Here is a 27,804-nt window from a genome sequence, read left to right as displayed (position 1 = left end):
CCCTCCCTTCTTTTATGACCTTTGAGACAATTCACCAAAGCAACAAACTACACCATTTACTTTCTAGGGTTTTTTAAAAACTGTGTTTGGAATTCCTTTAATTTACTAAAAAGAATATACTTACTATACAGTGACCAAAACTTCATATAATAGTCACCACTGGTGTTGTAGTAACACAACCAATTAAACTGAAATGCAAATATGGATGAAAAAAATTAAATATATTTTCGATAATTTGATGGGAAGTATTTACCATATAAACAAATATACAGTTTCTTAATACAATAATACAATTTGAAATCCAAAATGTAGAAAACTATTTCTTATATCCCTCATGTGAAACATTTTGGATTGTCATATTAAATCAAAACAAAAATAATGAAATTCTCTACTAAACGGAGGAATTCACGAAGTCCTATGAAATGATCTAATATTTTCAATTGAGGTGACTTGGTGCCTAATCCTGAACAATCTCAATTCTAAATGAAACCATGAGGAATTGATAATTCTCACCATTTTTCAGGATGAAATCGATGTGCAGAGACAGAATTCTAGGAGCTACATGGCTGAAGCCAGAGCTTTACAACAACAGAGTGGTGCATAAGTATGTAACTGCATATCAGCCAGTTTACTGCTGATAATGGAAATCCCCACAACAGGCTCTGCTGCCCTGAAACTGTGAATATGATGATTAGATAAATAAAGTAGCTGAGATAATATCTTTTATTGGACCAACTTCTGCTAGAGTGACAAACTTTTGAGCTACACAGAGCTCTTCTTCAGGTCTGGGAAAGGTGCTCTGCATTGCACAGCTACATGCCAGGTCACAGACCGTTTAGCATAACAAGTTAGCGCACATCCCAAGGGAGCATTCAACACAGAATAGCCCATTAGACCTCTGCAGTTCTAGAACAAGAGAGAGGATTAGTGGGTTACAGACTGTTGCAACAAGCCATAAATCCAGCGTCTCTGTTAAATCCATTTTAGGGTCTAGTAGAATTATGTATTTAAACTCCCCAGATTGTCTTTTGAAAGTGTTGTTCAGGTTTTCTTTGAGGACTGATAGGTCAGATACAGAATGATCACTATGTGAAAAGCATTTAGCTATACAGGCAGTCCCGGGGTTAGTACAAGATAGGGACTGTAGGTTTGTTCTTAAGTTGAATCTGTATGTAAGTCGGAACTGGCGTCAGCCGCTGCTGAAACTGATCAGTTTCAACCGCGGCTGAATCTGGATGCCAGTTCGTACTTACATACAGATTCAACTTAAGAAACCCAGGCGTCCCCAAGTCAGCTGCTGCTGAAACCGATCAGCGGCTGATTCCAGGAAGCCTGGGGCAAAGCAACTCTGCCTTAGGCTTCCTGTAGTCAGCCGCTGGTCAGTTTCAGCAGCGGCTGACTTGGGGACGTCTGGGGCAGAGCAGCTGGGTTGCTGCTGGGTTGCTCCAGTAGCGCGGCTCCTCGGCGCTACTGGAGCAACCCAGCAGCACCCCAGCTGCTCTGCCCCAGGCGTCCTGATTCAGCCGCTGCTGAAACTGACCAGCAGCGGCTGAATCAGGACGCCTGGGGCAAAGCAGCTGGGGTGCTGCCGGGTTGGTCCGGAGCGGCGCTGTGGGACCAACCTGGCAGCCCCCAGCTGCTCTACCCCAGGGGTAGGCAAGAAAAGCCTGGTCTGCTGGGGGGGGGCACTAGCTGCACCCCCCCCCAGCAGACTAGGGAGACGGGGGTGGCGGGACCGCCCAAGTCCTCCACGGCTTTGCTCCATCTCCCTGGTCTGCTGACCTGGGAGACGCGGAGCAAAGCCGCAGAGCACGGGGGCAGCGGGACAGTCCAGATGCGCCGCAGCTGGGCTGTCCTGCTGCGGGCGTGCTCCGCAGCTTTGCTCCCCGTCTCCCTGCAGACCAGGGAGACGGGGAGCAAAGCTGCGGAGCATGCCCGCAGTGGGACAGCCCGGGCGCGCTTGAGCTGTCCCCTTGTGGGCGTGCTCCGCAGCTTTGCTCCCCGTCTCCTGACCAGCAGACCAGGGAGATGAGGAGCAAAGCCGCGGGGCATGCCCGCAGGGGGACAGCTCAAGCGTGCCCGGGCTGTCCCGCTGCGGGCGTGCTCCAAGGCTTTGCTCCCCGTCTCCCTGCAGACCAGGGAGACGGGGAGCAGCTTTTCTCGGCGGACCGCGGCGCATCTGGGCGTCCCGCCGCTCCTGTCCTCCCGGGCGAGAAAAGCCCCGTTCGTAACATAAGTCGGATCCGCGTAACTCGGGGACTGCCTGTATCTACATTTCCCAGTCTTGCGCAAGAACATATGCACATTTGCATACTTAATGAGCCACCATATTTGCACAAGGGGCTTTTGCGCAAGAAGGAGCAGGCTACCCCCTCTTGCCCAAGAGCCATTCTTTCTGAAAATATGTGGCAGTGTTGTCACGTACAATTGTGAGTGTTGTCATATTTGAAGTGGAGGTGATAGAATTCTTCTAGTTTTCTATATGCTAGTGTAGTATCAAGTTCTGTGGTACTGAGTTCATTCCTTTAGTGAGTACAGATAAGCTCCAGTGAGTGGTTGTCCTGATAACCTGATGATGTTTGGGTATTGTGTAGTGTCCAAATGCTGGGTAGTGGTGCTGGGTACAGTCCCTATCTTGTACCCAAATGCTGGGTAGTGGTGCCATGCTCTTGGAAATTGTGGGTTGTGGAGTAGTTGGTTCCACTTTTTGTTTTTGTGTTGGGTGGCTGTCATCAGGGTTTTCTGATAGTTGTTTTGGATTTCTTGCATGATTCCCAGGCACCTTTCCTAGATTTTTTCCCTCCACTATGGGGAAATACCTGAGGAGGTCTTGTAAGAGTTGGTCCCTTCTGGAGTGTGAGGAGTACAGTAAATGGTTCCTCTGTTTTTCTGAAGTCCATCCACAAGAGCTGCTCAGCATGTCTAGAGTTGTATGTAGTAGTCAGGATTACAGATGTTGACATTTCTGGGGCTGATGGTTTGTTTCTTGCATTTCTCAGGAAATAGATGTCACTGTTAAGTTCCTTTTCCTTTATATTGTGGCACTTCCATTTCAAATGGCTAAATTCAATATTTTCCATTGTTTTTGCAGTGTAACTGTAGCTGTGTCAATCCCAGGATATTAGAGGTAGTTGTCATAGATGCTGTAAATTAATTTCCCCAGCTATACAGGGAGGGTGGAAGGGTCAACCACACGGAGCTGCGCTACTGTGAATACTTACTTCTCCCCAGCTTCATTTAATGGAAATAAATGTATGGCATTCTGGTTAGCAGTAATGTACCAGTCTAGAAAGGCCCTTATTTGATATGCCACTCAACTGATCAATGCAAGGTAGAGAAAGTGTATACAGGCAGTCCCCGACTTATGTCGGATCCACAGTTACGAACGGGGCTGCCCCAGAGTACACGGACTGCGGGACCTCACGGTCCTGCCGCCCGTGTACTCTGGGGCTTTGCTCTGCGTCTCCCTGGTCTGCAGACCAGGAAGACGCAGAGCAAAGCCGCGGAGGGGCTCGGGCAGCAGGGCAGCCCCGCTGCCCCCCACCCCCCCCGCGCGGCTTTGCAAAGCGCGGGGAAGCCGGCGGCGGGGCAGTCCAGGCGCGCCTGGGGTGCCTCGCTGCCCGAGCCCCCCCCCCCCCGCGGCTTTGCAAAACCGCGGGGAAGCCGGCGGCGGGACAGTCCAGGCGCGCCTGGGGTGCCTCGCTGCCCGAGCCCCCCCCCCGCGGCTTTGCAAAGCCGCGGGGGGGCTCGGGCAGCGAGGCACCCCAGGCGCGCCTGGACTGCCCCACCGCCGGCTTCCCCGCACTTTGGAAAGCCGCAGGGGGGCTCAGGCAGCGAGGCACCCCAGGCGTGCCTGGACTGCTCCGCCAGCTTCCCCGCGCTTTGCAAAGCTGCGGGGGGGGGGGGGGGGGGGGCGGGCTCGGGCAGCAAGGCACCCCAGGCGCGCCTGGACTGCTCCGCTGCCGGTGTCCTCAGAGGCGCTCCCCGTCTCCCTGGTCTGCTGGTCTCCAGCAGACCAGGGAGACGGGGAGCAAAGCCGCAGAGGACCCAGGCAGTGGGACCGCGGTGCATCTCGGTCCGCCGCCCGAGTCTTCCTGGTCTGCTGGGGTGGGGGGGGGGCGCAGCTAGTACTCCCCCCCCCCCAGCAGACTAGGCTTTTCTCCGGACGCCTGTGGCAGAGCAGCTGGGGTGCTGCCGGTTGGTACCGCAGCGCCGCTCTGGGCGCTACTGGTGCAACCCAGCAGCACCCCAGCTGCTCTGGTCCTGATTCAGCCGCTGCTGGTCAGTTTCAGCAGCGGCTGAATCAGGACACCTGGGGCAGAGCAGATGGGGTGCTGCTGGGTTGCTCCAGTAGTGCCGAGGAGCGGCGCTACTGGAGCAACCCAGCAGCACCCCAGCTGCTCTGCCCCAGGCGTCCCCAAGTCAGCTTCTGCTGAAACTGACCAGCGCTGACTACAGGAAGCCTGAGGCAGAGTTGCTCTGCCCCAGGCTTCCTGGAATCAGCTGCTGATCAGTTTCAGCAGCAGCTGACTTGGGGACGCTTGGGGTTCTTAAGTTGATTCTGTATGTAAGTCAGAACTGGCGGTCAGTTTCAGCAGCGGCTGAATCTGGACGCTAGTTCCGACTTACATACAGATTCAACTTAAGATCAAACCTATAGTCCCTATCTTGTACGTAACCCGGGGACTGCCTGTACAGTAAAACTCCAGTGGTCCAGCATCCAATGGTCCGGCATTCCTGATGGTTCCGCACCATCTGGAACCCGGAAGTGCTCTGGGCAGCTGGACAATTGGAGCTGCTCTGCCCCCGGCTTCCCCGATTCAGCAGCTGCTGAAACTGACCAGCGGCTGACTCCAGGAAGCCCAGGGCAGAGCATGCTGACTTGGGGACGCCTGGGGCAGAGCAGCTGGGGTGCTGCCAGGTTGGTCCTGTAGCGTTGTCCCTCTGCGCTGCGGGACCAACCCGGCAGCACCCCAGCTGCTCTGCCCCAGACTTCCCCAAGTCAGCCACTGCTGAAACTGACCAGCGGCTGACTCCAGGAAGCCCAGGGCAGAGCATGCTGACTTGGGGACGCCTGGGGCAGAGCAGCTGGGGTGCTGCCAGGTTGGTCCCCTAGCGGCCGCCCCAGCACGCTTTGCCCCGGGGTCCCCGGAGTCAGCCGCTGGCCAGTTTCAGCAGCGGCTGATTTGGGGAAGTCTGAGGCAGAGCAGCCGGGGTGCTGCCGGGTTGGTCCTGCAGCGCCGAGGGGCGCATCCCCCCCATTCCATCCCAGACCCATCATAGTCCCCCCTTCCTATAGTCCGGCATATCTGATAATCAGGCACCCCCTGGGTCCTAAAGGTGACGGATTATCGGAAGTTTACTGTACTAGGAAAAATCAAGTTAAGAAAAATAAAGTCAAGGAAAAATGTAAGGATCCTCTGGTCAGTGGAACAGCTCACTGAAAAATGATGGAAACTTTATTCCTTACAACAGTGATCACCTACCAGTCGATCAGGATCTACTGGTAGATCTTGGAGCCTCTGACAGGTGATCCTGACTGGTTTGGCCAATAGGTTAACAAGGGCAGGGACTTCAGCTGCCCCTCCCCCTACTGCTGTGCATCTCCTGCCCTTTGCCTTGGAGCCGCCTCCACCCACCCTCGGGAGCCTCCTGTTTGCTGTGCAGTGCAGGGGAGGGAGAAAGGCTACAGGGTGGGAAGGGGGGCACTATCTCCACAGAGCAAAGAGGGAGCACAAGAGGGCTTGGGATAGAGATTGCTGGCTGCTTTTGGGAGTGGTGCAGGGCCAGGGCAGGGGTGAGCCTGCCTTAGCCCCACTGCACCACCACCCAGGAGCCACCTGAGGTAAGTAGTGCCCAGTTGGAGCCCACATCCTGAAATCCTACTGCAGTCAGGAACCCCCTCCTGCACTCCAAGCACCTGCCCTCGGCCTGGGCACCCCTGCATCCAAACACACTCCCAGAGCCTGCACCTAGAACTCTCTCTGGCATCCCAATTGCCTGCCCCAAGCTCAGCTCAGAACCCCTCTCATACTCCAGATCCGTTAACCCAAGACCTGTACCCCAACCCGCTGCCCCAACCTGGTGAAAGTGAGGGAAGATGGGGAAGGGAAGGAGGATGGAGTGAGCAGGAGTGAAGCCTTGGAAAAGGGGCACAAAGGAGGCAGAGCAAGGGTATTTGGGTTTGAGGTAGATCCTAGGCTGCACTTAAATTCAAAAAATAATCTCGTGCTTAAAAAGGTTGGAGACCACTGCCTTACAACATATTATTCTTTATTGTGAAAAACACAATGAAACATGCGGTACACGAAAATCCTGCACCTGCCCAGCAGAGAACTAGAAAATGTAATAGTACTTTTTCATCTCTTTCAGGAATGGAAGCTTGTTATTGATTTAAACAGTAATATTGATTAATCTATTATATTATATTAACACCTACTTATAAAGAATGACTAGGCAGAAAATGCTTAAGTGGCCAATATATAGTTACCTTACCCCATACCATACAACAACTGTCAACGAATGTTCCCTTTTCTCCAGCTAGGAAGTTTTAACATTAAGTTCCTTATGAGGAAGCTGTTGGCAGTGACAGTCTTATTTAGATGCAACTGACCCCCATTAATTCAAAGGTGTGGAATCCCAAACTCTCACACCGAGGGGTCTGGAATTCCAGCTCAGGGGCAGTTGTTCATCCCATTCTGCTGCGGAGCAGTACGTCATTCCTGGCACTGCACTGAAAGACTGTTTTGCAACAAGATTTTCTTTCTTTTTAATTTATGAAGTATCACATAAGACTATACAAAATGGGTCAGATATTCTTACAATGAATTGAAAAGAAATTATATTGGAGACAGACTGCATGTAAGAGAAATGTCCTAATAGTGACCAAACAGAAAAGCTACTGACACCACATTTCACACACAGTCATATATTAAATCCCAAGAGACTCTTCTAAGAGGTTCCGTACAGCTGACAGAAATTTAATGCTGGATCCCTAACTGAAGTAAATTACAGTGCAAGAAAGAATTATGCTGAAACATATTCACATTGATTAGCATGAAAAGGTGAATACTTAAGTGAATGTGGTCAGGTACTTTTTTTGCTTGAAACAAACTTGTTAGTTGAACTCAACAAAGATGGGGTGCCAAAACCAAAACCAAAACCATCTGCAGGACTCTCTAGCTTAAAATGCAGAGAGAAATGCTCTGTTTGCAGTTCATGGAAAACTTCTTATGCACCTCAAATACAGGCAGTCCCCGACTTACGTCGGATCCGCAGTTACGAACGGGGCTGCCCCAGAGTACACGGACTGCGGGACCTCGCGGTCCTGCCGCCCGTGTACTCTGGGGCTTTGCTCTGCGTCTCCCTGGTCTGCAGACCAGGAAGACGCAGAGCAAAGCCGCGGAGGGGCTCGGGCAGCGGGTCAGCCCCGCTGCCCGAGCCCCCCCTGCGCGGCTTTGCAAAGCCGCGGGGGGGTGCGCGGGCAGCGAGGCAGCCCAGGCGCGCCTGGACTGCTCCGCTGCCGGCTTCCCCGCGCTTTGCAAAGCCGCGGGGGGCGGGGGGGGGGGGTGCTCGGGCAGCGAGGCACCCCAGGCGCACCTGGGCTGCTCCGCCGCCGGCTTCCCCGTGCTTTGCAAAGCCGCGGGGGGGCTCGGGCAGCAAGGCACCCCAGGCGCGCCTGGACTGCTCCACGCCGGCTTCCCCGCGGCTTTGCAAAGCTGCGGGGGGGCTCCGGCAGCGAGGCAGCCCAGGCCGCCTGGACTGCTCCACTGCCGGCTTCCCTGAGGCTTTGCAAAGTCGCGGGGGAAGCCGGCAGCGGGACAGCCCAGACGCCCCGCGGCTGTCCCGCTGCTGGCGTCCTCAGAGGCTTTGCTCCCCGTCTCCCTGGTCTGCTGGTCTCCAGCAGACCAGGGAGATGGGGAACAAAGCCGCGGAGGACCCAGGCGGTGGGACCGCGGTGCATCTCGGTCCACCGCCCGTGTCTTCGTGGTCTGCTGGGGTGGGGGGGGCGCAGCTAGTACGCCCCCCCCCCAGCAGACTAGGCTTTTCTCCGGACGCCTGTGGCAGAGCAGCTGGGGTGCTGCCGGTTGGTACCGCAGCGCCGCTCTGGGCGCTACTGGTCCAACCCAGCAGCACCCCAGCTGCTCTGGTCCTGATTCAGCCGCTGCTGGTCAGTTTCAGCAGCAGCTGAATCAGGACGCCTGGGGCAGAGCAGATGGGGTGCTGCTGGGTTGGTCCAGAAGTGCCGAGGAGCAGCGCTACTGGAGCAACCCAGCAGCACCCCAGCTGCTCTGTCCCAGGCGTCCTGATTTAGCCGCTGCTGAAACTGACCAGCGCTGACTACAGGAAGCCCAAGGCAGAGTTGCTCTGCCCCGGGCTTCCTGGAATCAGCTGCTGATCAGTTTCAGCAGCAGCTGACTTGGGGACGCTTGGGGTTCTTAAGTTGATTCTGTATGTAAGTCAGAACTGGAGGTCAGTTTCAGCAGCGGCTGAATCTGGACGCCAGTTCCGACTTACATACAGATTCAACTTAAGAACAAACCTACAGTCCCTATCTTGTACGTAACCCGGGGACTGCCTGTACACACAATTTTTGAATTTTATTACTACTGAATTTTGCACAATACACAAATCTAGTCAGCACAACGTGACAGACCCACAATATAAAACTGATCTGGAGAAAATAAAATTGGGACAGAGAAAACAAAGAGAAAAGAGCTCCAAGCACTAGGAGCTTCAGTTCTGTTGCACACTTCAAGAAAGATTTTAGCCGGCGTGTAAAGTCTCATAGTTATTAACAATACAGGTCTTCCTCAGGGAGGGAATTCTAAAGGGAGTTGTGGCATTTGGAAACTCTTCAGAAAATTTGGTTCTTGCAGATCTCTGGTTAGCAGTGTTACATAATAAGCTAATCATATACCAGAATTATTTTTATTACTAGTTTTCTCTGTGTTGTGATATCAAAAGTCCCTGCCCAGGAACCATGACACTACATGCTGTACAGATGCACAGGAAGACAGTCTATAGCCTGTTGAGCTTCTGACTTAACTGAACATTTTAAAAGTCTATGAGGAGACAAAACTCTGTGGTTCCATTTCCATCTTTGTTTCTAACTTGCTGAGTAACATTTCACCAATGGCTCAATTTCTAGAAGTGTTTGGAACCCACGGCTCTCACCATATTCAACAGGTGCTAAGCACCTTTGAAAATCAGACCACTAAAATGTTCTGAGTAGAATCCTGGCCCTACTGAAGTCCAGGGCAGTTTTGCTAATCATCAGTGAAACACTAAAGCAATAGAGAGATTAAAAACTACCCAACAGATCTCAAAAAGTAGACATCAATGGGAAATCATCCCCAAATGTAGATATTACTAGTGGGTACATCAAGGATGGGTACGAGGCTAGATGCTATTAATAAAACCTAAAATATATTAACATTTAATAAATACGAAATTTGTGGATTTGTGACAAAAGATCAGAGAAGTCATAGTGATCTTGATTGTTTGGTAACTTGGGCCCATGCAACTAAATGCATTTTAACTCAGCCAAACAAATATAAGGTATCTCTCTTGATATGAAGAACACTAGTACTGGTAAGCAACGATTCTGAAAAGGGCTTAGGAGTCACAGTGAAGAAGCTACTCAACATGAGCCCTAAGTGTGATGTTGTGGCCCAAAGGGCTAATTGCAATCCTTGGATATATGAACAGGAGAGTAGAAAGTAGAAGTGGGGAGGCGATATACCCTATTTCCATGGCAGGAGTAGGCAATAAGCAGCCCAGATGGGACGCCAGATGCTTTTGTGGAAGAAAACAAGCCTTCACTCTGCGTTTGTAAACAAGCAGCCAGAGGCAGTTTTATTTCGTTCAATTGTACGGGAAGCCTGATTCGGACAGGGGGATGGGAGCGGGGGTGGGGGGTGGGGGAAAAGGAGGGTGGAGGTCCCCCCCCTTAGGCAGATCTTTGAATACAAGCAGATATAAAGCAGTAAATATACTTTCCCATTACATCAACAGCTAACAGACATCTCTTAGTTCCTCACAAATGCTACCTTATCTCAAGGTCCTTCTGGAGTCAGCATTCCATCCTTATCTCCAAGAGCGAGGCCACAGGCGAAGGCAGCGTCTTATTACAGCTCTCGCGTTGTCAAGAGTCAGAATTAGCCTGACTCTTGCTCTCTTGCTAACAAGTCTAAGATGGCTGCATACAAATCCCCTTATTCCCTTTTTCCTGCCTCTACACTTTATTGAAATGAGCATCCGCAGGTACAGCTGCTTACAGCTCACTTTGCCTGGGAACAGTGAACTAACAAAAACAGGAGCTGTGAGTGGCCGTAGCTATGGATGTGCATATAACTAAAGTGCCTGGTGAATCAAATCCAGCCCATGGGCTGCTTATTGCTCATCCCTGCTCTATGGCATTAGAGAGACAGATAGTGGAATACTGCAGGCAGTTCTGGCATCCCCATTTTAAGAAGCATGTTGTAAAATTGAAGAGAGTGCAGAAGATAGCCACAAAAATGATTTGTGGGCTGAAGAAAATGCCTTCTAGCAACACACTTGATGTGTTCAATTTGTTCAGCTTATAAAAAAGAAGATTGAAAAACAGCTTGATTTCAGTCTGTCAGTACCTTCACAGGAAGAACAGAATTGGGGGAGGGGAGGGCTGGCCTGACAGGCAGGTGAGTGGGTGACCATCCAGGATATTGTTGCTCCTTTCCACAGCCAGCTCAAGACCCCTTAACTCCCAAGCTGCTAGTCCTGGAGGGGCTGAGGAAGCACAGGACTTCCACTTCCTCTGCATGGGCTGCACTTGAGGCTGGGTTAGGCCCACCTTTGGGAACCTCTTCTGGCTGCAGGCAGTGTTGCAGCTGCTGGCTGGGTGTCCATCTCTGAAGGCAGCTCTCCTGTAAGCAGCAGTGCAGGACTGAGTGTGGTATGGCACAGTATGATACTGCTAACCGTACCTCTGCGCTGCTACTGGTGGTGGTGCTGCTTTCAGGACTGGTTACCATAATTTAGCAAATATACCCCGCACCCGAATATACCACGCATTTTTTCTATTTGAGTAAAAAAAAAAAAAAAAACCTTGTATACCCTGCACACGAATATAACCTGAGGGGTATACAAGACTTTTATGTGCCAGGGGTATAATTACGGTACGGGGGGGATTAGCCACTCACTGCCCCAGGTTCCAGCGCAGCCGCCAACCTCCAGGCAGGGAAGCGTTCATCCCACAGGTTCCTCTGCAGATGCAGAAAGGGGTGGGGGAGGAGGACTCACTAGCCTCCGGGCGGGGGAGCACTCACCACCCAGTTCCTGAGCAGCCGCAGGAAGGGGTAGGTGGATGAGTGCTCCCCCGCCCTTTCTGCGGCTGTGCAGGAACCGGGGGGGGGGGAGGGTGAGCACTTCCCCGCCCAGAGGCTGGAGGCTGCGCAGCCACAGGAAGAGACGACGGAGAGCTTACCACCTGGTAAGTAAAAAAAATTCTGTATACCCCGCGGGGGGTGGGGGGGAGCAGGGTTTGTAAAAATGAATATAACTCGCGGGTTATATTTGCTAAATTACGTTACCCAGTTAACAGTTGTCCAGTTCTGAAGGCAGCAGCACAGAAGTGAGCATGGCAATCATGGAACCCCTCTCCACTAGCTTTGTGACACCCCCATAATCATATTTTGGGCTGGGACTCCCATGGTGTCAGTCCTGTGAAATTTCACATTTAAATAACCATGACATTTACAAATTTTAAAATCAAGTGACCATGAAATTGATCAACCTGAACTGTGAATTTGGTTTGGCCCAAATGATGTGATTTGCATCTCTATAGCTTAACACCTGCTTAAACCCAGTGTTTTGTCTATTCTTGCTTGGGTTTTGCATGGCACAACTTGTGAAGCAGCAGCATGCAATTTCAGAGGGTTTGCATCCAGAAGATACATACGTGTTACAGAGGAATCAGACCTCCCTCCACAGCTCCTGAGCACTCAGAGCATTCATCTTGGCCCCTGCCCTTAAGAGCCATTATGCAGCCTTTAACATTTGCAAATGATGGTAACAAGATGAGAGATGCTAACAAGAAAATTGTCAGTTTGAATACACACAAAGGGTGACATTCCCCCCATGCAGGACAGAGGGTCCATGCTAGGCTTTTCAGCTATGCTATGGACAACAGAGAAAAAACGTCTTTTAAAAAAAAAAAAACCTCTACTACTAAAACCGAATAACTGCCCAAATGTGAAATGGAAAGGGCATTGACCTCTTTAAAGTATTCTCCATCTTACAGTCAGGTCCAAGATTCCTTAGATTATACCCTGTCTCTACTAGTATTAAGCTGTAGCCACAACCATTTAAAATTTGCCACTAAATCTTCATGGGATGAACTAAGAAAGGAAACATTTAGGCTGAGTATCAGGAAAAAGTTTCTGACTACAGGATCTATTAGCTTGTGGAATAATAACCTAAGGAAAGTTGTGGAAATACCTCTACCAAGAACCTTAAAACTTAGTACAAAACATTAGTAAGTGTGTAATGGAGTTCAATGTACTTTCAGAGAAATGGGGTTAAACCAACACTTCTGAGGAACAGACAGCAAAATCTCACAGTTGTGAGGATCTAGGAACCGCCCAGGATGAAGATGGAAGAAGCAAAATGAACGCCTGGCCAAATATTCAAGCAATCTAGACTTTCTTGTGCTCAGAAAGTCTCTACCTCTAACTGTGCCTTCACCCTCTCTGAGATCGCCTCAAAACATCTCAATGCAAAACTTCCCTTCCCAAGTTTTCCTTCTCTAGCAGTCCAAACTCTCTATGCAGTTCTCTGACAGCTGCTTCCTTTGTCAGCACACAGGTGACTTCTCCGGTCCTTACTGGTGAAGGAACTGGAGCTCTTACCCTTTCCTCTCCTCTCTCTCTCTCTCTCTCTCTCTGAAGAGAGACCCATACCAACAGTTCTTGCTGCTTCCCCAGTTTCCCTAACATTGATAAAAGAGAAATCTTTTATGTCTTTGCCCCCATTTCCAAAATCATTGCTGCAAGGCCTACAACTCCCAACTGTCCGAGGGAACTATGCCCAGACTTCCACTCAGTTTGGGCTGGAACTAGGGAGTGTTGAGCCTGGAGTGTATGTTATTTTGCCTCCGTGCCCTGTTACATATATTGTTGGAAATATAGAAATAAATCTGCTTTGGAAATTGGGGTCAGAATCCCTTCCTCCTAGGAAAATTCAAAAAACAATCTTCCTATATCTCCCTCCTAGATCCTCTACTGAGAGCCCCCTCCCACCAATTTTCTCCTGGACTCAGTTTGGACCGTTATTTTTTAAAAGCTTCCTTCCATTTACCTTGCTGTCAAAAGAAAGTAAGTACAAAACACTTTGTCGATGGACAAAATTCCTGCTATTCAGATGAAGCATGTGCTGGCAACAAGTAAATCACATCAACAGAAATTTGATTTGAATACTAGTATTTTTTTTAAGAAAAGGTTTGCCTAAAACTACAAATACATTTCAACTAATCTTAAGGACAGAGGAAATAGTTCAGAGAACTCCTGAATGTGATTTAGGTTTCTAAGGAATTCAGTTATCATGTATACTGATGGAAATGTTTTAACCAAAGAAAGGACTGTCCTGATCAGTCCCTGCTGTCAGTGTCCCACTCTGCCTGCCTAGCTTGCTGTCCTGACCAGGTCCCACTGTCAGCGGGCTGCCTTGGGCCCTACAAACTCTTTGGATGGGCCCGTAGCAAACACTTATTCAGATGAACAATTTTAGACATGGGAGTATCGCAATTAAGATTTTTTTAGCCTTTCAGGTCACCTTTTAAATTTTCCATGAGCAGATTAAAGTCAATTGCCACAAAAATTACATATGAACTTCTCAGTACTTGTAATCTGATATTGTAATGCCTTGATCTTACAAAAACTACTCTTCCACATTAATTACCCAGATAACTAGGAGTATGCAAAACCCTGGGCTTTGAATTAACAATCTGTGGATCCTGTGGTAGTTACTGGGACAGATGACTCCAATCTTAAAAGGGGTACTGAAAGACAAAAAAGAAAAATGAGTTGTGTCCCAATTTAAATACTCTCATGAAATGAGCTGGGAAAGCTTTCAGGAGAGAAAACCACTTTCTGCAAGCACATTCCTCGGAATATCTTTTCAAATTGTAAAAAAGAATTTGCATTAATTGTGCTCACATTCCTTTGTCCAATTTCTGCTAACTTTCAAGAGATGACTGTGCATCCCCAAGCCATGCAGTGATGGAGCACTCTTGGCATTCTGTAAAAGAAACATGCTCTCTTGCTCATGCAGTTCAGGTTGGAAAATTGTTAATACCACAAAAAAATCATTCACATAAAGGGTTCAAGTTTGCAAGGTACGGCACACTCTGGACTTGATCCAACAAAATACACTGTTCTAAAAGTGCAAAGTTCAATGCATTCTTAAATGCTATGCTGGATTGAGGCCAAGGTGCTCAGAATTTTGCAGGATCACATTCCTTCCACATTTTTTATACTGGTTCAACTTTTATTGAACAAGTTACTTAAATTGCATGATGGGCATTGTCTACAACTCTATTCTCAGAGATTCCAAGTGTCGATTGGTATGTAGTGGTGGTTGTTTTCTTTCTCTAGATTCTGGGACTAAACCATTCAATTTTACTTTATTTCAGTATATTTTTTAAAAAGTTAGAATATTTTGCACTGCATGTGCAACAGAATGAACAAACTGGGACATTTTAACCAGAGAGATATTTGACAAGAGGTCAGGAATCTCCCTCAATCTGTATGCAGAGCTCCTGATGCAATCAAGGAGTACAGATAAATTGTCCTATTGGGATTATACTCTACCACACAACCAATTAAAAAAAAGATTTTGCATTTTTTGGCTTTGTTAAATCTCTGGGAATATTCCAAGCTAAAATGCATGTTCTAGATTTTTTTTAATTACAGAAAAAATAAACTTGTGAATCTATTCAAAATAAAACATTCATGAGTGTTAATACTACAGCTACTGTCATATGAAATTGATCTAAGATTTATATTACACTGCACAGAATTGGCAGCAACTTAGACTCACCCAAGATCTTTTACTTTGTCAGTTATTACCCTATTAATGCAGAGACTACTAAACTATGCTTGAAGGGAGGGTAGTCAAGTTTGTGACAGAGAAAAAAAAGAAGGGAGAAGATAGAGAAGGAGAAAACAGGGCAAAAGAAAGAAATGAGAGAAAGGCAAGAGATTTAATTGAATCAAAAGGGAAGAGAAAAGTGAAAGAAAAAACAGACTTAAGGAATAAAAGGAGTATAATGAAAATGTAATAAATTAAAAATACAAAATAAAAGTTATGGTTAGGGAATAAAGGAAAACTGTACAATAAACATAATTATTGAGAGGATGAAGACAAGACACAGTAAAAACAGCAAAATAAATCAATATAAAAAAGGACTATATGAAATAGGGGAGAAAAGATGATAATGCATTTTTATTATAATGAAGTTTGCTGCCAACATTTGTTATATGAATAACATCTGCTATGAATTCTCTAAACCCTAATGTTATTTTGAGACTGTAGGGTACATTTTTAAATGGTTGGGGCTTTAAGTTATGCAACTATAATTAACATCATGGGGTTTGTGACTCAAACTTAAAACCTTGCAAACCACTTTGAAAATTTATCTCATTTTATATCCATACATGGATGTTTGTGTCTAAGCACACATGTATATGCATGCACACGTGTGTGTTCTCTGTCTCTCTCTCTCGATTACATATGATTTTAAAATGTCACCTGAATCACAGTGGGCTGTTTACTAAAGTTACCAGTCAGGGTGGAAAAACTCTGTGCTGCCTCAATTCCATCCCCACACTCCAATTTAAAAACAAGTGCTTGGTAGTTTTTGTGTACTTATGCATCTCTTCCAGTCAGGGGCAACTGGTAATGGAGAGGAGGGATATGGGGGAGGGGGACAGGCCAGGACAACCTCCCTCTGCTCTAAGCTCCGCCCAGTCCCACCCTCGTTCTGTCCCCGCTCTACCTTTTCCCCCAACCCCCTCCTCCAAGCAATGCTGCCTGGGGGACTAGCGGGTCTAAGGATCCAGTGCCAGCAGCGAGGGTCAGGTCCTCTCACTGTTAGCAGCAGCAGCAGGGAAGCAGAACAAAATGGCCCCAGCTTGCACTGTTCCTGTGTTTGCAACGCTCTGCCGGTGAGTGTGGGGTGGGCCTGCCCCCACCCCTAAGTGATGTTCCCCGGCAAGCAGAGTGAGCTGTGTTTCTCCGTTTCCCTCATTGCTGCTGGTGAGTGCAGCAGGAGACCCCCTCTTGGGAGTGCCAGGCCCTCCTGCTAGTCCCTTCAGACATCCAGGGACTGTGGCCCTGCAGGGTGCTAGCTGGCCCGTTGCCCCTCCCACCCATGGAATTTGCGGCGGGAGGAGCGTGTGCCCCTGTATCCTTTCTATTTTCCACTTTTTCCCACTGCTCCAAACTCTCTCTTTTGACTTACTCTATTCATGTCTCATCTAGTCCTCTCAAAGGACTAGGTGAGACTTAGAAGCTTTACCACTGTCCAAGTGAAAAGCCATCATGGGAAAGAACAGGGAGGTGCTGGCTGTCCTACTGGAGTGCTGCTCCTAGAATTTGTTTGACAGCTCCATCTTTTGTATTCTCTCTCCAGCTAGTAAGTATCTGATAAATGTGAAGCCCAGGCTCAGGACCATTGCCTGCTGGAAGGGAGAAGCTGTATTTCTCTGTTTCCCTCCTCCTATTCTAAAGCTGCACTAAGTGCAGGTGCTTCTAATACTGTACTCATCCCTTCTGGTTCCCAAAACCAAATCTGGGTTTTGCTGGAGATAAATTTCACACACACGAAAAGCAAAGTATCACAGAAAGCAAACAGTTTGTAACTGAACGTAAGCAGTCAAAGATTGAGATGATAATGACAAAAAGTGAGAGCCTACAGGTTGAAACACTCTACTTCAGCACCCTTAAGACCTGACCAGTGCTAAACCAAAACATTTGCCGAACCACAGGAGGTCAATATTGTCTAGCTGCATTACCAACACTTCCAGGCTGTGTCTACACTAGGCCATTTATTCTGGAAAAGCAGCCGCTTTTCTGGAATAATCTGCGAGCTGTCTACACTGGCCCCTTGAATTTCCGGAAAAGCACTGATGATCTACTGTAAAATTGTCAGTGTTTTTCCGGAAAAACTATGCTGCTCCCGCTTGGGCAAAAGTCCTTTTTCCAGAAAACTGTTCCGGAAAAGGGCCAGTGTAGACAGCCCAGTAGTCTTTTCCGGAAAAAAGCCCCGATCGCAAAAATGACGATCGGGGCTTTTTTCCGGAAAAGCGCATCTACGCTGGCCACGGATGCTTTTCCGGAAAAAGGGCTTTTCCGGAAAAGCATCCTGCCAATGTAGACGCTCTTTTTCTGGAAATACTTATAACGGAAAACTGTTCTGTTTTAAGCATTTCCGGAAAAGGGTGCCAGTGTAGACATAGCCCCACTGTTTACTGGGCTCTCAGAAGACATTTACAGGTAAATCAGAGCTAAATAACAGCCCAGAACACAGAGCCAGGACTGGTGGCTGTGAACACTTTATGAGATCATGGGAAACTTGGCCACACTTATTATAAATGGACATTGTTAACTAAAATCATGCCGAACTACAGATGTTGCTGGACCAGAGTGTGCTGGACAAGAGAGGTTCAACCTGTAACAGATTTCTTTAGTTTTCCCTAAGTTAGAGCACAACAATTAACCAAAAACTCCAAAATCAGTGACTGACCCATTCTTCTGCTGGAAAAGTTTTAAATATAGCTAGATTGAATGACTTAACAAAAGCCCTGCTAAAAACAATAGCCACTGTAATACAAGGTAAAGAAACGTAAGGCGGATTTGCCAGCACTAACAAGCACTTGCTGCCAAACCAAAGGCAAAAAAACTCTAATCTACTCTATCAAAATCCAAATCTGCAATTCACCACCAGTGCATTAGTAGAAGAGTTGAGGAAAAGCACCTCAGACTTGCTTGCACTACTGCTTCAACTAATTCCAGAGAACTGGTGATGAATTATGACTCCAACATTAGCTGGTGTATGTGTAGCCAGACCAGAAGGCCAATACCCTACATAGTAACAAGAGCAGCAACTTTGATGAAAGACACACTAATTGTACCATCCTGTGATACAAGGCATATTACTTAAAAATTACCCCACTTTGAAAAATGTAATAAAGGGAATCACTCTATACAGGTATGCCATTACGATACATGCACATTACTGACACAATAGTTGACAGGGGAAACATTTTATGAATCTAAACATTTTATTGATACAGTGAGTTGATTAGAAGGAAGCCAGAATAGATTAATCGGGGAAGCATGGGGAGATATGAACGATTATGGTGAGACAAAGTGTGAGTGAGAGCATATATGCATGTGCAGAACTGAAATGGATCATGCAGGAAACAGATTGTGAGGTTATGTAGAACAGATAATGGATCCTGTCCAAGACAACTGCAGCCTGGCTTTGCCTGTACCCAGCTCATTTTACCCAATGATCTGTGGATGACCAACCTCCTGCCTCTCCACTGCAGGACTCCTTCCTTTGCCCCCTCCATGCAAAAAGACAAGATGCAGAAGTACAGATGAGAGCTGTTCTCTATTCCCTGCTGTTCCTGAGGCAATAGTTTGAGTAAGGAGTCTGGCTTAAAAGAAACTGAAGAGAAGTAGTGACCTGGGGCAGAGATTGCAGCAGAGGGTGTAAGAACCACTCAGAATAATGCCAGCTCCAGAGAGAGAAAGGAAAATGTGCAGTTCACCAGCATGCTTTTTACTTGTGCACTTGGAAAGGATATTGGCAACATGAGGAAACCGCTGCACAATGAAGATTTCTTATTTCCCTGCCCCACCTCCACTTAATTTTTCCTTCCTCCACTACTAACCTATTCTCCCCCCTGAGTACACGGCACTTCAGTAGTTTACACGCCTTTGGAAGTCTTCTGGCTATTTGGGAAGACCCATCTATGTCAGAGAGCAGGTGTGAGGATCTTTTAGAATCATACACTCCCTGCTGAAATCAGATTGAATGGAAGTGCAAGAAGAAATTGTCTGCATCCTCCCTTCAAATAAAGTGAATGACTTGCAAACAACAGGTGTACTTTAATTTCAATTTCCATGCTTGGTGTTTTGAAGATCCACCTCTAAATGCACATACCTTCTTGCCAGTGGATTGTATTTTAGTATTTTCTTCTGGCCTATCTTCATGCTTACTCTTTTTTCCTCAGGCTGTATGTTAAAAATGTTTTGTGTGTGAACCCATCAGACCAAACACTGATATTTAGGGGTGATATAATTTAAGGGTGGGGACTCAAACTGAATGGTTATGTTATTCCAATTTGGTTTTACATAGTGGAGCTGGAATTCTGGAACTGGTTTGTTTGCATTTATCATTAAACATTTGTTATGTGAGCTGCTGATACTGCTACCAAAACAGCTGCTGCTGTTCCTGCTGGAATATCAGGAACTAGCTCAATGGGATTTTTTTTCCTATGAAAAACTAGCTGACAAAGCAGGCTCAGAATTTCATGGCAAAATTAATATTGTTTGGCTTCACTGTTATTCCAGCTCCTTGGTTTAGCTGGAACATAACTTGTAGAAAGTCTTTGCAAAATTAGAGCAGAAACATACCGAGTATCTCAAAGAGATGGGATCCTCAGGAGGCGTATTCACTGTGCTTGGCAGCTGGGTTAGTACTTGGAACACAAACTTTATTCCTCCCTTAAACTGATCACTTGTTCAGCATTCAAGCAGATTTTTGTTTTGAATAGTAATTCCAACTACTTGAGATCCAGAGAATCTACTACTATCGGGCTCTCCTCTGCTCATTTCTTGAACTACGTAAAACAAATCACATCCTTCTTTAGCCTGCAGTGAATTTTCTGCCACAGGAAACCTATTTTTTAAACACCCTTCTCCTCTTTTTGTGAAGACTGCTGAACTGTAATAACCCTTATTTGTATTCTCCTACTGTCCAAAGGACTCGTTCAGCAAGCTGGCGTACAAAGATATAGGCCTTGATCCTGCACCGGTTTCTTTGTTTGTAGACTCTTGGCCACGCAGAATCCCTTTGAAGTCTATGGGGTTTGTTAGTAGCTCAACCTACATGCAACACAGAGTGGGCTCTAGCCAGGCCATGTAAGAGATAGTTTACTAATATAAGGAACAATATAGCCCAAACTTTGTGTAGGGCTGCTTGTTATTCCAACTAATAAGAGGATTTGGCAGCAGTATAAACCATGAATAAGATGTTTAAATGATTGCTGATTATACCAAGAACTATGGTTTCATTCTAAAGTCCTAGTAGGTGATGGATCACTGTGAAATGTAGACTCACAATTTAATGATTCCCTCCCCGACTGTTCCAAAATCTTAAAAAACAAGAACAAATAATAAAACAAAAAACAAAGTTTCATCCTTTACTTTTCCAAATGTTTCCCACTTCTGAATGTGACTAGGAGAGCATCTTAAGATTTCTCTGATCCTCCTAAAATACTGGGAGACTATAGAGAACTAAGAATACTGAAAAATAGTAATACTATAAAAATCTGTATCTATGCTTGTCCCATGTAACAAACACAAACAAATAAAAGGGAACATAGTAGCAATAATTCAATTATGCGTAATACTGTACAAACTGCTTTAGAGAGGACTCCGCAGGAGAGAAATGGCATCCATTGTTATCCAATGTATTTTAATTTCTTGATAACTCTGTTTCTTTATAACTGATAGTATATGAAATTTAATTTTTGAAATACAGTAGTAGACATTTATTTTTTATTTATAAAGACTTTGAGAAGTAGGGAGCAGTTGATACAAAACTTGATTAATAAAGTATTAAAGAAGGATAATATAGTTAATGCAAATCTACACAGATTTATGGAAAACAGAGCCTGTCTTACTTGGTTCCTTTTATGGATAAGACTACAGGTTTGATTGACAGAGGAAACAGTGTTGTTGTAACATGCTTTGCTTTTGTAAAGTGTTTGACTTGGTGCAAAATGACACATGACAAACTATTGGTCTAGTTTTTTTATTAAAAACTAGACCAATATAAAATTACATGGCACTCATTAAATGGATTAAATTGGTTAGGTGACAGGTTTCAAACTGTACTTGTAAGCAGGGAATAATCATCAACCAGGTATGTTTCCAGTGAGGTCCCAAAGGGATTGGTTCTTCGCCCTATACTATTTAACGTTCTTATTATAGACATAGAAGAAAACCTAAAATCATCACTGATAAAGTTGGCAGATAACACACAAGAATTGGGGGAGTGGTAAATAATGAAGAGGACAGGTCACTGATTCAGAAAAGTCTGCATTCCTTAGTACATTTTAAAATACATATTTTAAAATGGGTAAATGTAAATGTAAATCCCTAGGATACAAATATAATCCATAATTACCAAATGGGGAAATCCATTCTGGGAAGCAGTGACTCTGAAAAAGATATGGGGCCAATCAGCTGAACATGAACTCCTTGTTTGACCCTCTGGCCAAAGGAGCTAGTGCACTTCTGGGATGCATAAATAGGTGAATCTTGAGTTGGAGTAGAGAGGTTATTTTACCTCTGTATTGACACTGGGTGCGACTGCTGCTGGAACAGTGTGTCCTGTTCCGGTGCCCACAATTGAAGAAGGATATTGACAAATTGGAGAAGGTTCAAAGAGAGCCATGAGAATAATAAAAGGGTTAGAAAATATGACTTGTAGTGGTAGACCCAAATCCTCAATCTATTCTGTTTAACATAGAGAAGCGTAAGGGGTGACTAGATTGAAGTCTATAAGTATCTACATGGGGAATAAATATTTAATAATGGGGTCTTAAAGCTAGTACAGATGGGTATACCACAATCCAATGGCTGGAAACTGAAGCCAGACAAATTCAGACTGGAAATAAGACATAAAATCTCAACAGTGATTCAGTTTACCAATGGTCCGAATAGATTTCCCACCACTGACCATTATTAGGTCAGAATTGGATGCTGTTTTCTAAAATATATGCGTTAGGAATTATTTTGAGGAAGTTCTGTGTCCTCTGTTACCCAGGAGGTTAGACTAGATGATCCTAATGGTTCCTTCTGGCCTTTGGAATCTGTGAATCTATGAAATACTAATTGCACAAGGCAAGAAAACCCAGGGTGGGTTGGTACAACATGGTTGGAGGCTATTTCTCTACCCACCTGCTAACTTACGGATGGTACCTACTGGCTTGAAGAGTTGGTAGTACTCAGGCACGCTAGCAGATTGTACCTCCTAGCATACTCCTCTGTGCTGAGGATGGATCCTCCTGGGCTGCATGTAGCCCGTGAGGTGAATCTGGGGGGAAAACAAGAGCCGCACTTTTAGTGCAGTGCTTCATTTGTTACACACAGTGGGTAATGTGTTCAAAAGCACCTAAGTAACTCAGGGGCCTAAATCCCAGTTTCAAAAGTCACTCAGGCCCTTACCAGCCCCAGTCTCACCAGTTTTTATTTTTAAATAGGAATTTTTCCATTAACTGAAATGAAGTTATACCCTAAGGTGTTCAAAGGACAGATATACCAAGTTATATCTACATGGGTAAAGGAAAATATAAATTATGTTAAATCTCAGTTAAACTTCACTCCTATATCCATACTCAAAAGTACAGCATTTCCCTCAAACACCTGTGCGCACAGGAAAGCCTGTCCTTTTACACATACTTTTGTTGAATTATCCCATGATCATCCCACAGTATTTTAGCATCAGTTGGATCTGCCAGTTTAAGGAGAATGAGCTACAGACATACAAGGTGAAGACAATATATTTTAATAATCAGGGCTTGCCGAATTGCGGCGAGCACCGCTCACCAGCTGCACTGTCCGGCGATCTGCGCATGCGCAGATTGCCCGAATCCGGCTCTTCCGAACCCGGCTCTTCCACGGGCGAGTAGATTGTATTATTTGTTGAGCCCTGTTAATAATTAATATATGAACATTTCCTATTTATATACAGTAGAAATTTTATCTGACATGTTGGGGGTGCCAGTTGGGGGTGCCAGTTAAACATTCTGCTTAACTAAGAGTTTGGGAGAGGGCCCTGGCTGAGACAAGGGGAAGGGATGCAGGAGGGGATACAGGTTCTGGCCTGGAGGCATGGGCTCCAGGGTGGGGCCAGAAATGAGGGGCTTGGGAGGTGTAGGAGGGGGATCTGGGCTGGGGCAGGGGAGGTTGTGTGTGGAAGGGAGTGAGGGCGCTGTGGGCCTCCAAGCTGGGGCCAAGAGGCTCAGAGTGCCAGAGGGGGTGTAGGGTTTGTGCTCATGGAGAGGGTTTGGGTGTGGTAGGTGGCTCATGGCTGGAGCACAGGAGGTTTTTGGATGTCAGATCCAGATGATGCTCACCTCAGATGGCTCCCTGAAAGTGGCAACATGTCCCTGCTGTTCCAAGTCAGATGCAAGGCTAGGCAGCTCTGCATGCTGCCTCTGCCTACAGGCACCACCCCCACACCTCCCACTGGCTGTGGTTCCTGGCCAATGGGAGCTGTGGAGTCAGTGCTTGGGGCAGGCAGCAGCGCATGGAGTCCCTGTGGCAGTTCTTTTGCCTCAGAGCAGCAGGGACCTTTTGTTGCTTCCAGGGAGCCACACACAGCCACGTAGGCCCCATGACAACTGGACTATAAATTGGACTTTCAATGAAAATCAGAAATGCCACTTTATAGAGTTTTCCAATAGGTACAGGCACAAACAACACAGCTTTTACTGTATTTACATCACACCAAAGCACCTACGTTAAACTAAAGGAAAGATGAATGGCAATACTAACTTGAAAACTGAAGCAAGTCACCTATTCAGGCTGCAAAGACATACCTTAAATAAGTTACCTTTAATAATGAATACCTGCAGGCCTTTCCTGGTTATCTAAACACACTTTTCAAAGCATCAGAGATACCAGCAGTCCCATGCAACTTGTGGTGTTTTTCCAAGGAGTCTCAGAGGTCAAAACAAATAAGTCAAACATGCACTCAGTCTACACTGCTATCTTTATGGGTGGTGAGCTAAGATGTGTGTGTAAATATATATAAATATATATTGCAGTCCTTAGGAAAGAGTGAAAAGGCTAAAGTGTTATTCTGTCTGAAAAGTGACTGCAAATGTCATTGTGAAGTGTGATGTTTATTGCGTCTTTCACATTAAATGAATTCATCCTTGATGTAACTGATTTTTTCCCAATTGTCTACAAACTCACCCTATGATCTGATAATCAAACTGGCTTCTTCTTGGGGATCATCCTCAGTAACAAAGATTCTGCACGCCAAAAAACTCAGCCCTCATGTAAATCTATGGAGGAGATGCTATTTGCTGACTTAATGTTCATGATGTAACATACTTTAACAGGGGCGGATGAGAGTGCCGCGGGGCCTGGGCAGCAAAATTTTGTGGAGCCCCCCCCCTTTGACACAGCGCATGTGCCGTGGTGCCAAGGCGCATGCGCGGGGCCTCGGGAAGCACGGGGCCCAGGGCAGCCGCCCCGCTCGCCCTGCCCTAAATCCGCCGCTGTAGTTTAAGTATACCCAGCAGTAAGTTCATAGGGAACTTTACTCAATTCATTCCTTTTTTGTTAATATTCATAACTTGGGAGAAGGAACAGAAGCCAAAATAGAGAAAGAACAGCTTAAAGAATACGTAGATAAATTACAAGTATTCAAGTTGGCAGGTTCTGATTAAATTCATCCTAGGATACTGAAGGCACTCACTGAAGCTACCTCAGAATTGTTAGCAATTATCTTTGAGACTGTACGGGATGGATGAGGCCCCAGAGAGGACAGGAGAATGGCAAACATGGTATGCATCTTCTAAAAGGGTAAAGAGAAATTATAGAGCAAGCATCCTAATTATGCAAAAGCGACGAGGAGTCCTGTGGCACCTTATAGACTAACTGAAGTGTAGGAGCATAAGCTTTCGTGGGCAAAGACCCACTTCGTCAGGTTGCATCTGACGCAGTGGGTCTTTGCCCACGAAAGCTTATGCTCCTACACTTCAGTTAGTCTATAAGGTGCCACAGGACTCCTCGTCGCTTTTGCAGATTCAGACTAACACGGCTACCCCTCTGATACTTGACATCCTAATTATGATACCTGGAACCAATGAATAAGCAATCAGATTTTAAGCATCTGGAGGATAATGGGTTTTTAGGAATAAACACTAGCCTTCTTTTACGGGGTTACTCGCCTAGTGAATGCGGGCAAGCTGTATGTGATATATTTTGATTTTAGTATGGTCCCACATAACATTCTCATAAATAAACTAGGGAAATGTGGTCTAAATGAAATTACTACAAAAGTGGTACTGGTTTAAAGACCATATTCAAAGAGTAGTTATTAATGGTTTGCTGGCAAATTGTGTGGGCTAATCTAATAGGGTCCAGCAGGAATTTGTCCTGGGTGTGGTACTATTCAATAGTCTTGTTAATGACTTGGACAATGGACTGGAGAGTGTACTGATAACATCTGAGGACAGGAAGCAGAAAGGGGTGGTAAGCAATTTGGAGAATAGGATTAGAATTAAAACCAACCCTGATTAACTGGAAAATTTACAATCAACAAGGTGAAATTCAATGAAGACACATGCAAAGTACTACTCTAAGGAAGGGGAAATCAAATAGACACCTGCAAACTGGCTAAGCAGTAGTAGGGCTGAAAAGAATGTGGAAGCTATGGTAAGTTACAAATTGAAAATGAGTCAGCAATGTGATGCAGTTGCAAAATAAAATCTAGGATATATGTATAGGAGTGTTGAATAAGAAACAGGAGACAATTGTCTGGCCCTACTCAATGCTGGGAAGGCCTCAGCCACAGTTTTGTGCCCAATTCTGGGTGTCATCACATTATGGGAGATACAGACTAACTGGAGAGGGTCTGGCAACAAAAATGAGAAAAGTTGTGAATGGCGAAAGGTTAAAAATACAAGCCATGATTAATGTTTGGAATAAAAAACTGAAGGGGGCCTGGAGGGAGAAAAGACACCCCTGGTGGCTAGGAGATAAAAGGCTTGTTCCAGATGGGATCAAGCCCCTCATCACCCCCCAATCCTCACTCTTGTACTTCCCAACCTCAGTCTACTGCTCCTCTCACATTCACAAGGCCCTGCCTTGAGTCCTGCACCTGCACTGAAGGACCCAGGCAACACCAGCTAAGTTTGCTAGCCTACTATATGTGACAGAGTGTGTGTGTCTGTCTGTTCAAGAGCTCCTCCTAAATAGAAAGCCTGGACCACCAATTTCAGTATACAGCTACCTTTTATCACAATTTAAAATAAGGTAAAGGTTTGGTTGTGCCAGGAATATGGGATGTTCCTAGAATTGAATTTCTTTTAATAAAAAACATACAGAAAAGAGAAAAAAATCACAAGGCAAGTGAAAGGGGCTGGCTGGGGGTGCACCCTCCAATCTGGGACTACCCCAGACTCCCACACCTACGTGACCATTAGGAAGGGCAGAGTAAGTGGTTGAAGCTCCTCCCCTCCAATTCATATGGGAACACTGCTGGGTGTTACCTTTTGTCAAGCAAGGAGGGGAAACGTATCGTTTGCTGCATTCCTCACTCTGGCTGGGATGCTTAGGGGGTAGACAAACCAGCCAGGGGACATTCACCCTCTGTTGGCTGTGCCTGCTGGAGCTGCAGCAGCTATGAAGAGGTGTTTCTCACCTGACCCCAAGATGCTGCAGTGAGAGAGAACTGGGGTAATCACTTCTCTCCAGGGCAGCGTGCATACTGAACCCCCCACTGCAAGCCCCACTCCAGAGCAATGATTTAAATGAAGCATGTACATTTTCATTTTCCAAAAGTCAAAAATTATTTGAGTTAAGGACCTGAGCAATGTTGGGTAAATCTTATAGTGGGCTGTTATGGAGAAGACTAGGATAAATTGTTCTCTATGTCCACTGAATATAGGAAAAGTAATGGACTTAATCTGCAATAAGGGAGAATTAGATTAGAAAGGTTTACAAAGGTGTTTGGGGGAATTACTGCAGGTTTTTAAGAACACATTTGACAAACATCTATCAGGGATGGTCTAGGGTTACTAGATCCTGACTCAATGCAGGGGCCTGGACTTGATGACCTTGCGATCCCTTCACTTATGGCAAGGGATGACGCTAGATGACCTTGTGATCCCTTCACCACTGCCACCCTCAATGTTTTTATCTTCCTTCTTTGAATTATAGCACCCCATGTTTTGAAGTAGGCTGATTCCAACCATTTCAGGTAAAGAAAGATTACAGCTGTTTTGAGCTGTCCTAATCTCTATCCTCAGAGAACGTGTTGTTGTAGCTGTGCTTATGAAGAAGCATGAATTAAACCCAGACTGGAAGATCTGAATCCATATAGCAAAACAGAGATCCTTATGTGTTTGTTAATATCCTTCCTAAAGATCATGCTAAGGTCTGCTCAGTTTTACCACAAAGGGATTCTGATTTCCCAAAGACAAAACCCAGAGCTCTCTCTTCTTTAGGGAATCTGACCAACGCAGTCAGTGTAGATTTTAAATTACAGGTCTGTCCATGCTACATAGACTGGGATCTGACCCTCCCCCAAAGATTCCAACTCATGCTCAACTCTCAGAATCTCATGGCCAAAACCGAGGACCTAAATAATAACCAAGAAGTTTCTGGTGGGTGGACTGGGGAACCCAATGATGTCATTGTCTGAATGAGGAAGTGTCTGTGCACCCTGCTTTCCCACTCTCTCTCTCATATATGTATAGCTGTGAAATTGTTTTAGAGTAAAAGACC

General features: G+C 46.1%; 1 protein-coding gene across 3 annotated transcripts in view; it reads right to left on the bottom strand.

The window, feature by feature from the left end:
* UST (uronyl 2-sulfotransferase) overlaps positions 1-27,804 on the bottom strand; it is a 240,374-nt gene that overhangs the window by 11,063 nt on the left and 201,507 nt on the right. The window contains exon 8 of one of the 3 annotated variants that reach the window (XR_331477.5): positions 22,240-22,375. The exons of the other annotated variants lie outside the window; for them this stretch is intronic. The gene's annotated coding sequence lies outside the window, so the exon portion shown is untranslated. The remainder of the gene's footprint in view (positions 1-22,239; positions 22,376-27,804) is intronic. 3 annotated transcript variants of the gene reach the window in all.

This window comes from Pelodiscus sinensis, chromosome 3 (genome assembly GCF_052426305.1).
Source record: "Pelodiscus sinensis isolate ZL-2025 chromosome 3, ASM5242630v1, whole genome shotgun sequence".
Lineage (NCBI taxonomy): Eukaryota > Metazoa > Chordata > Testudines > Trionychidae > Pelodiscus > Pelodiscus sinensis.
Note: the sequence above shows the minus strand (reverse complement) of the source record. Positions and strands in the feature narration are given on the sequence as shown.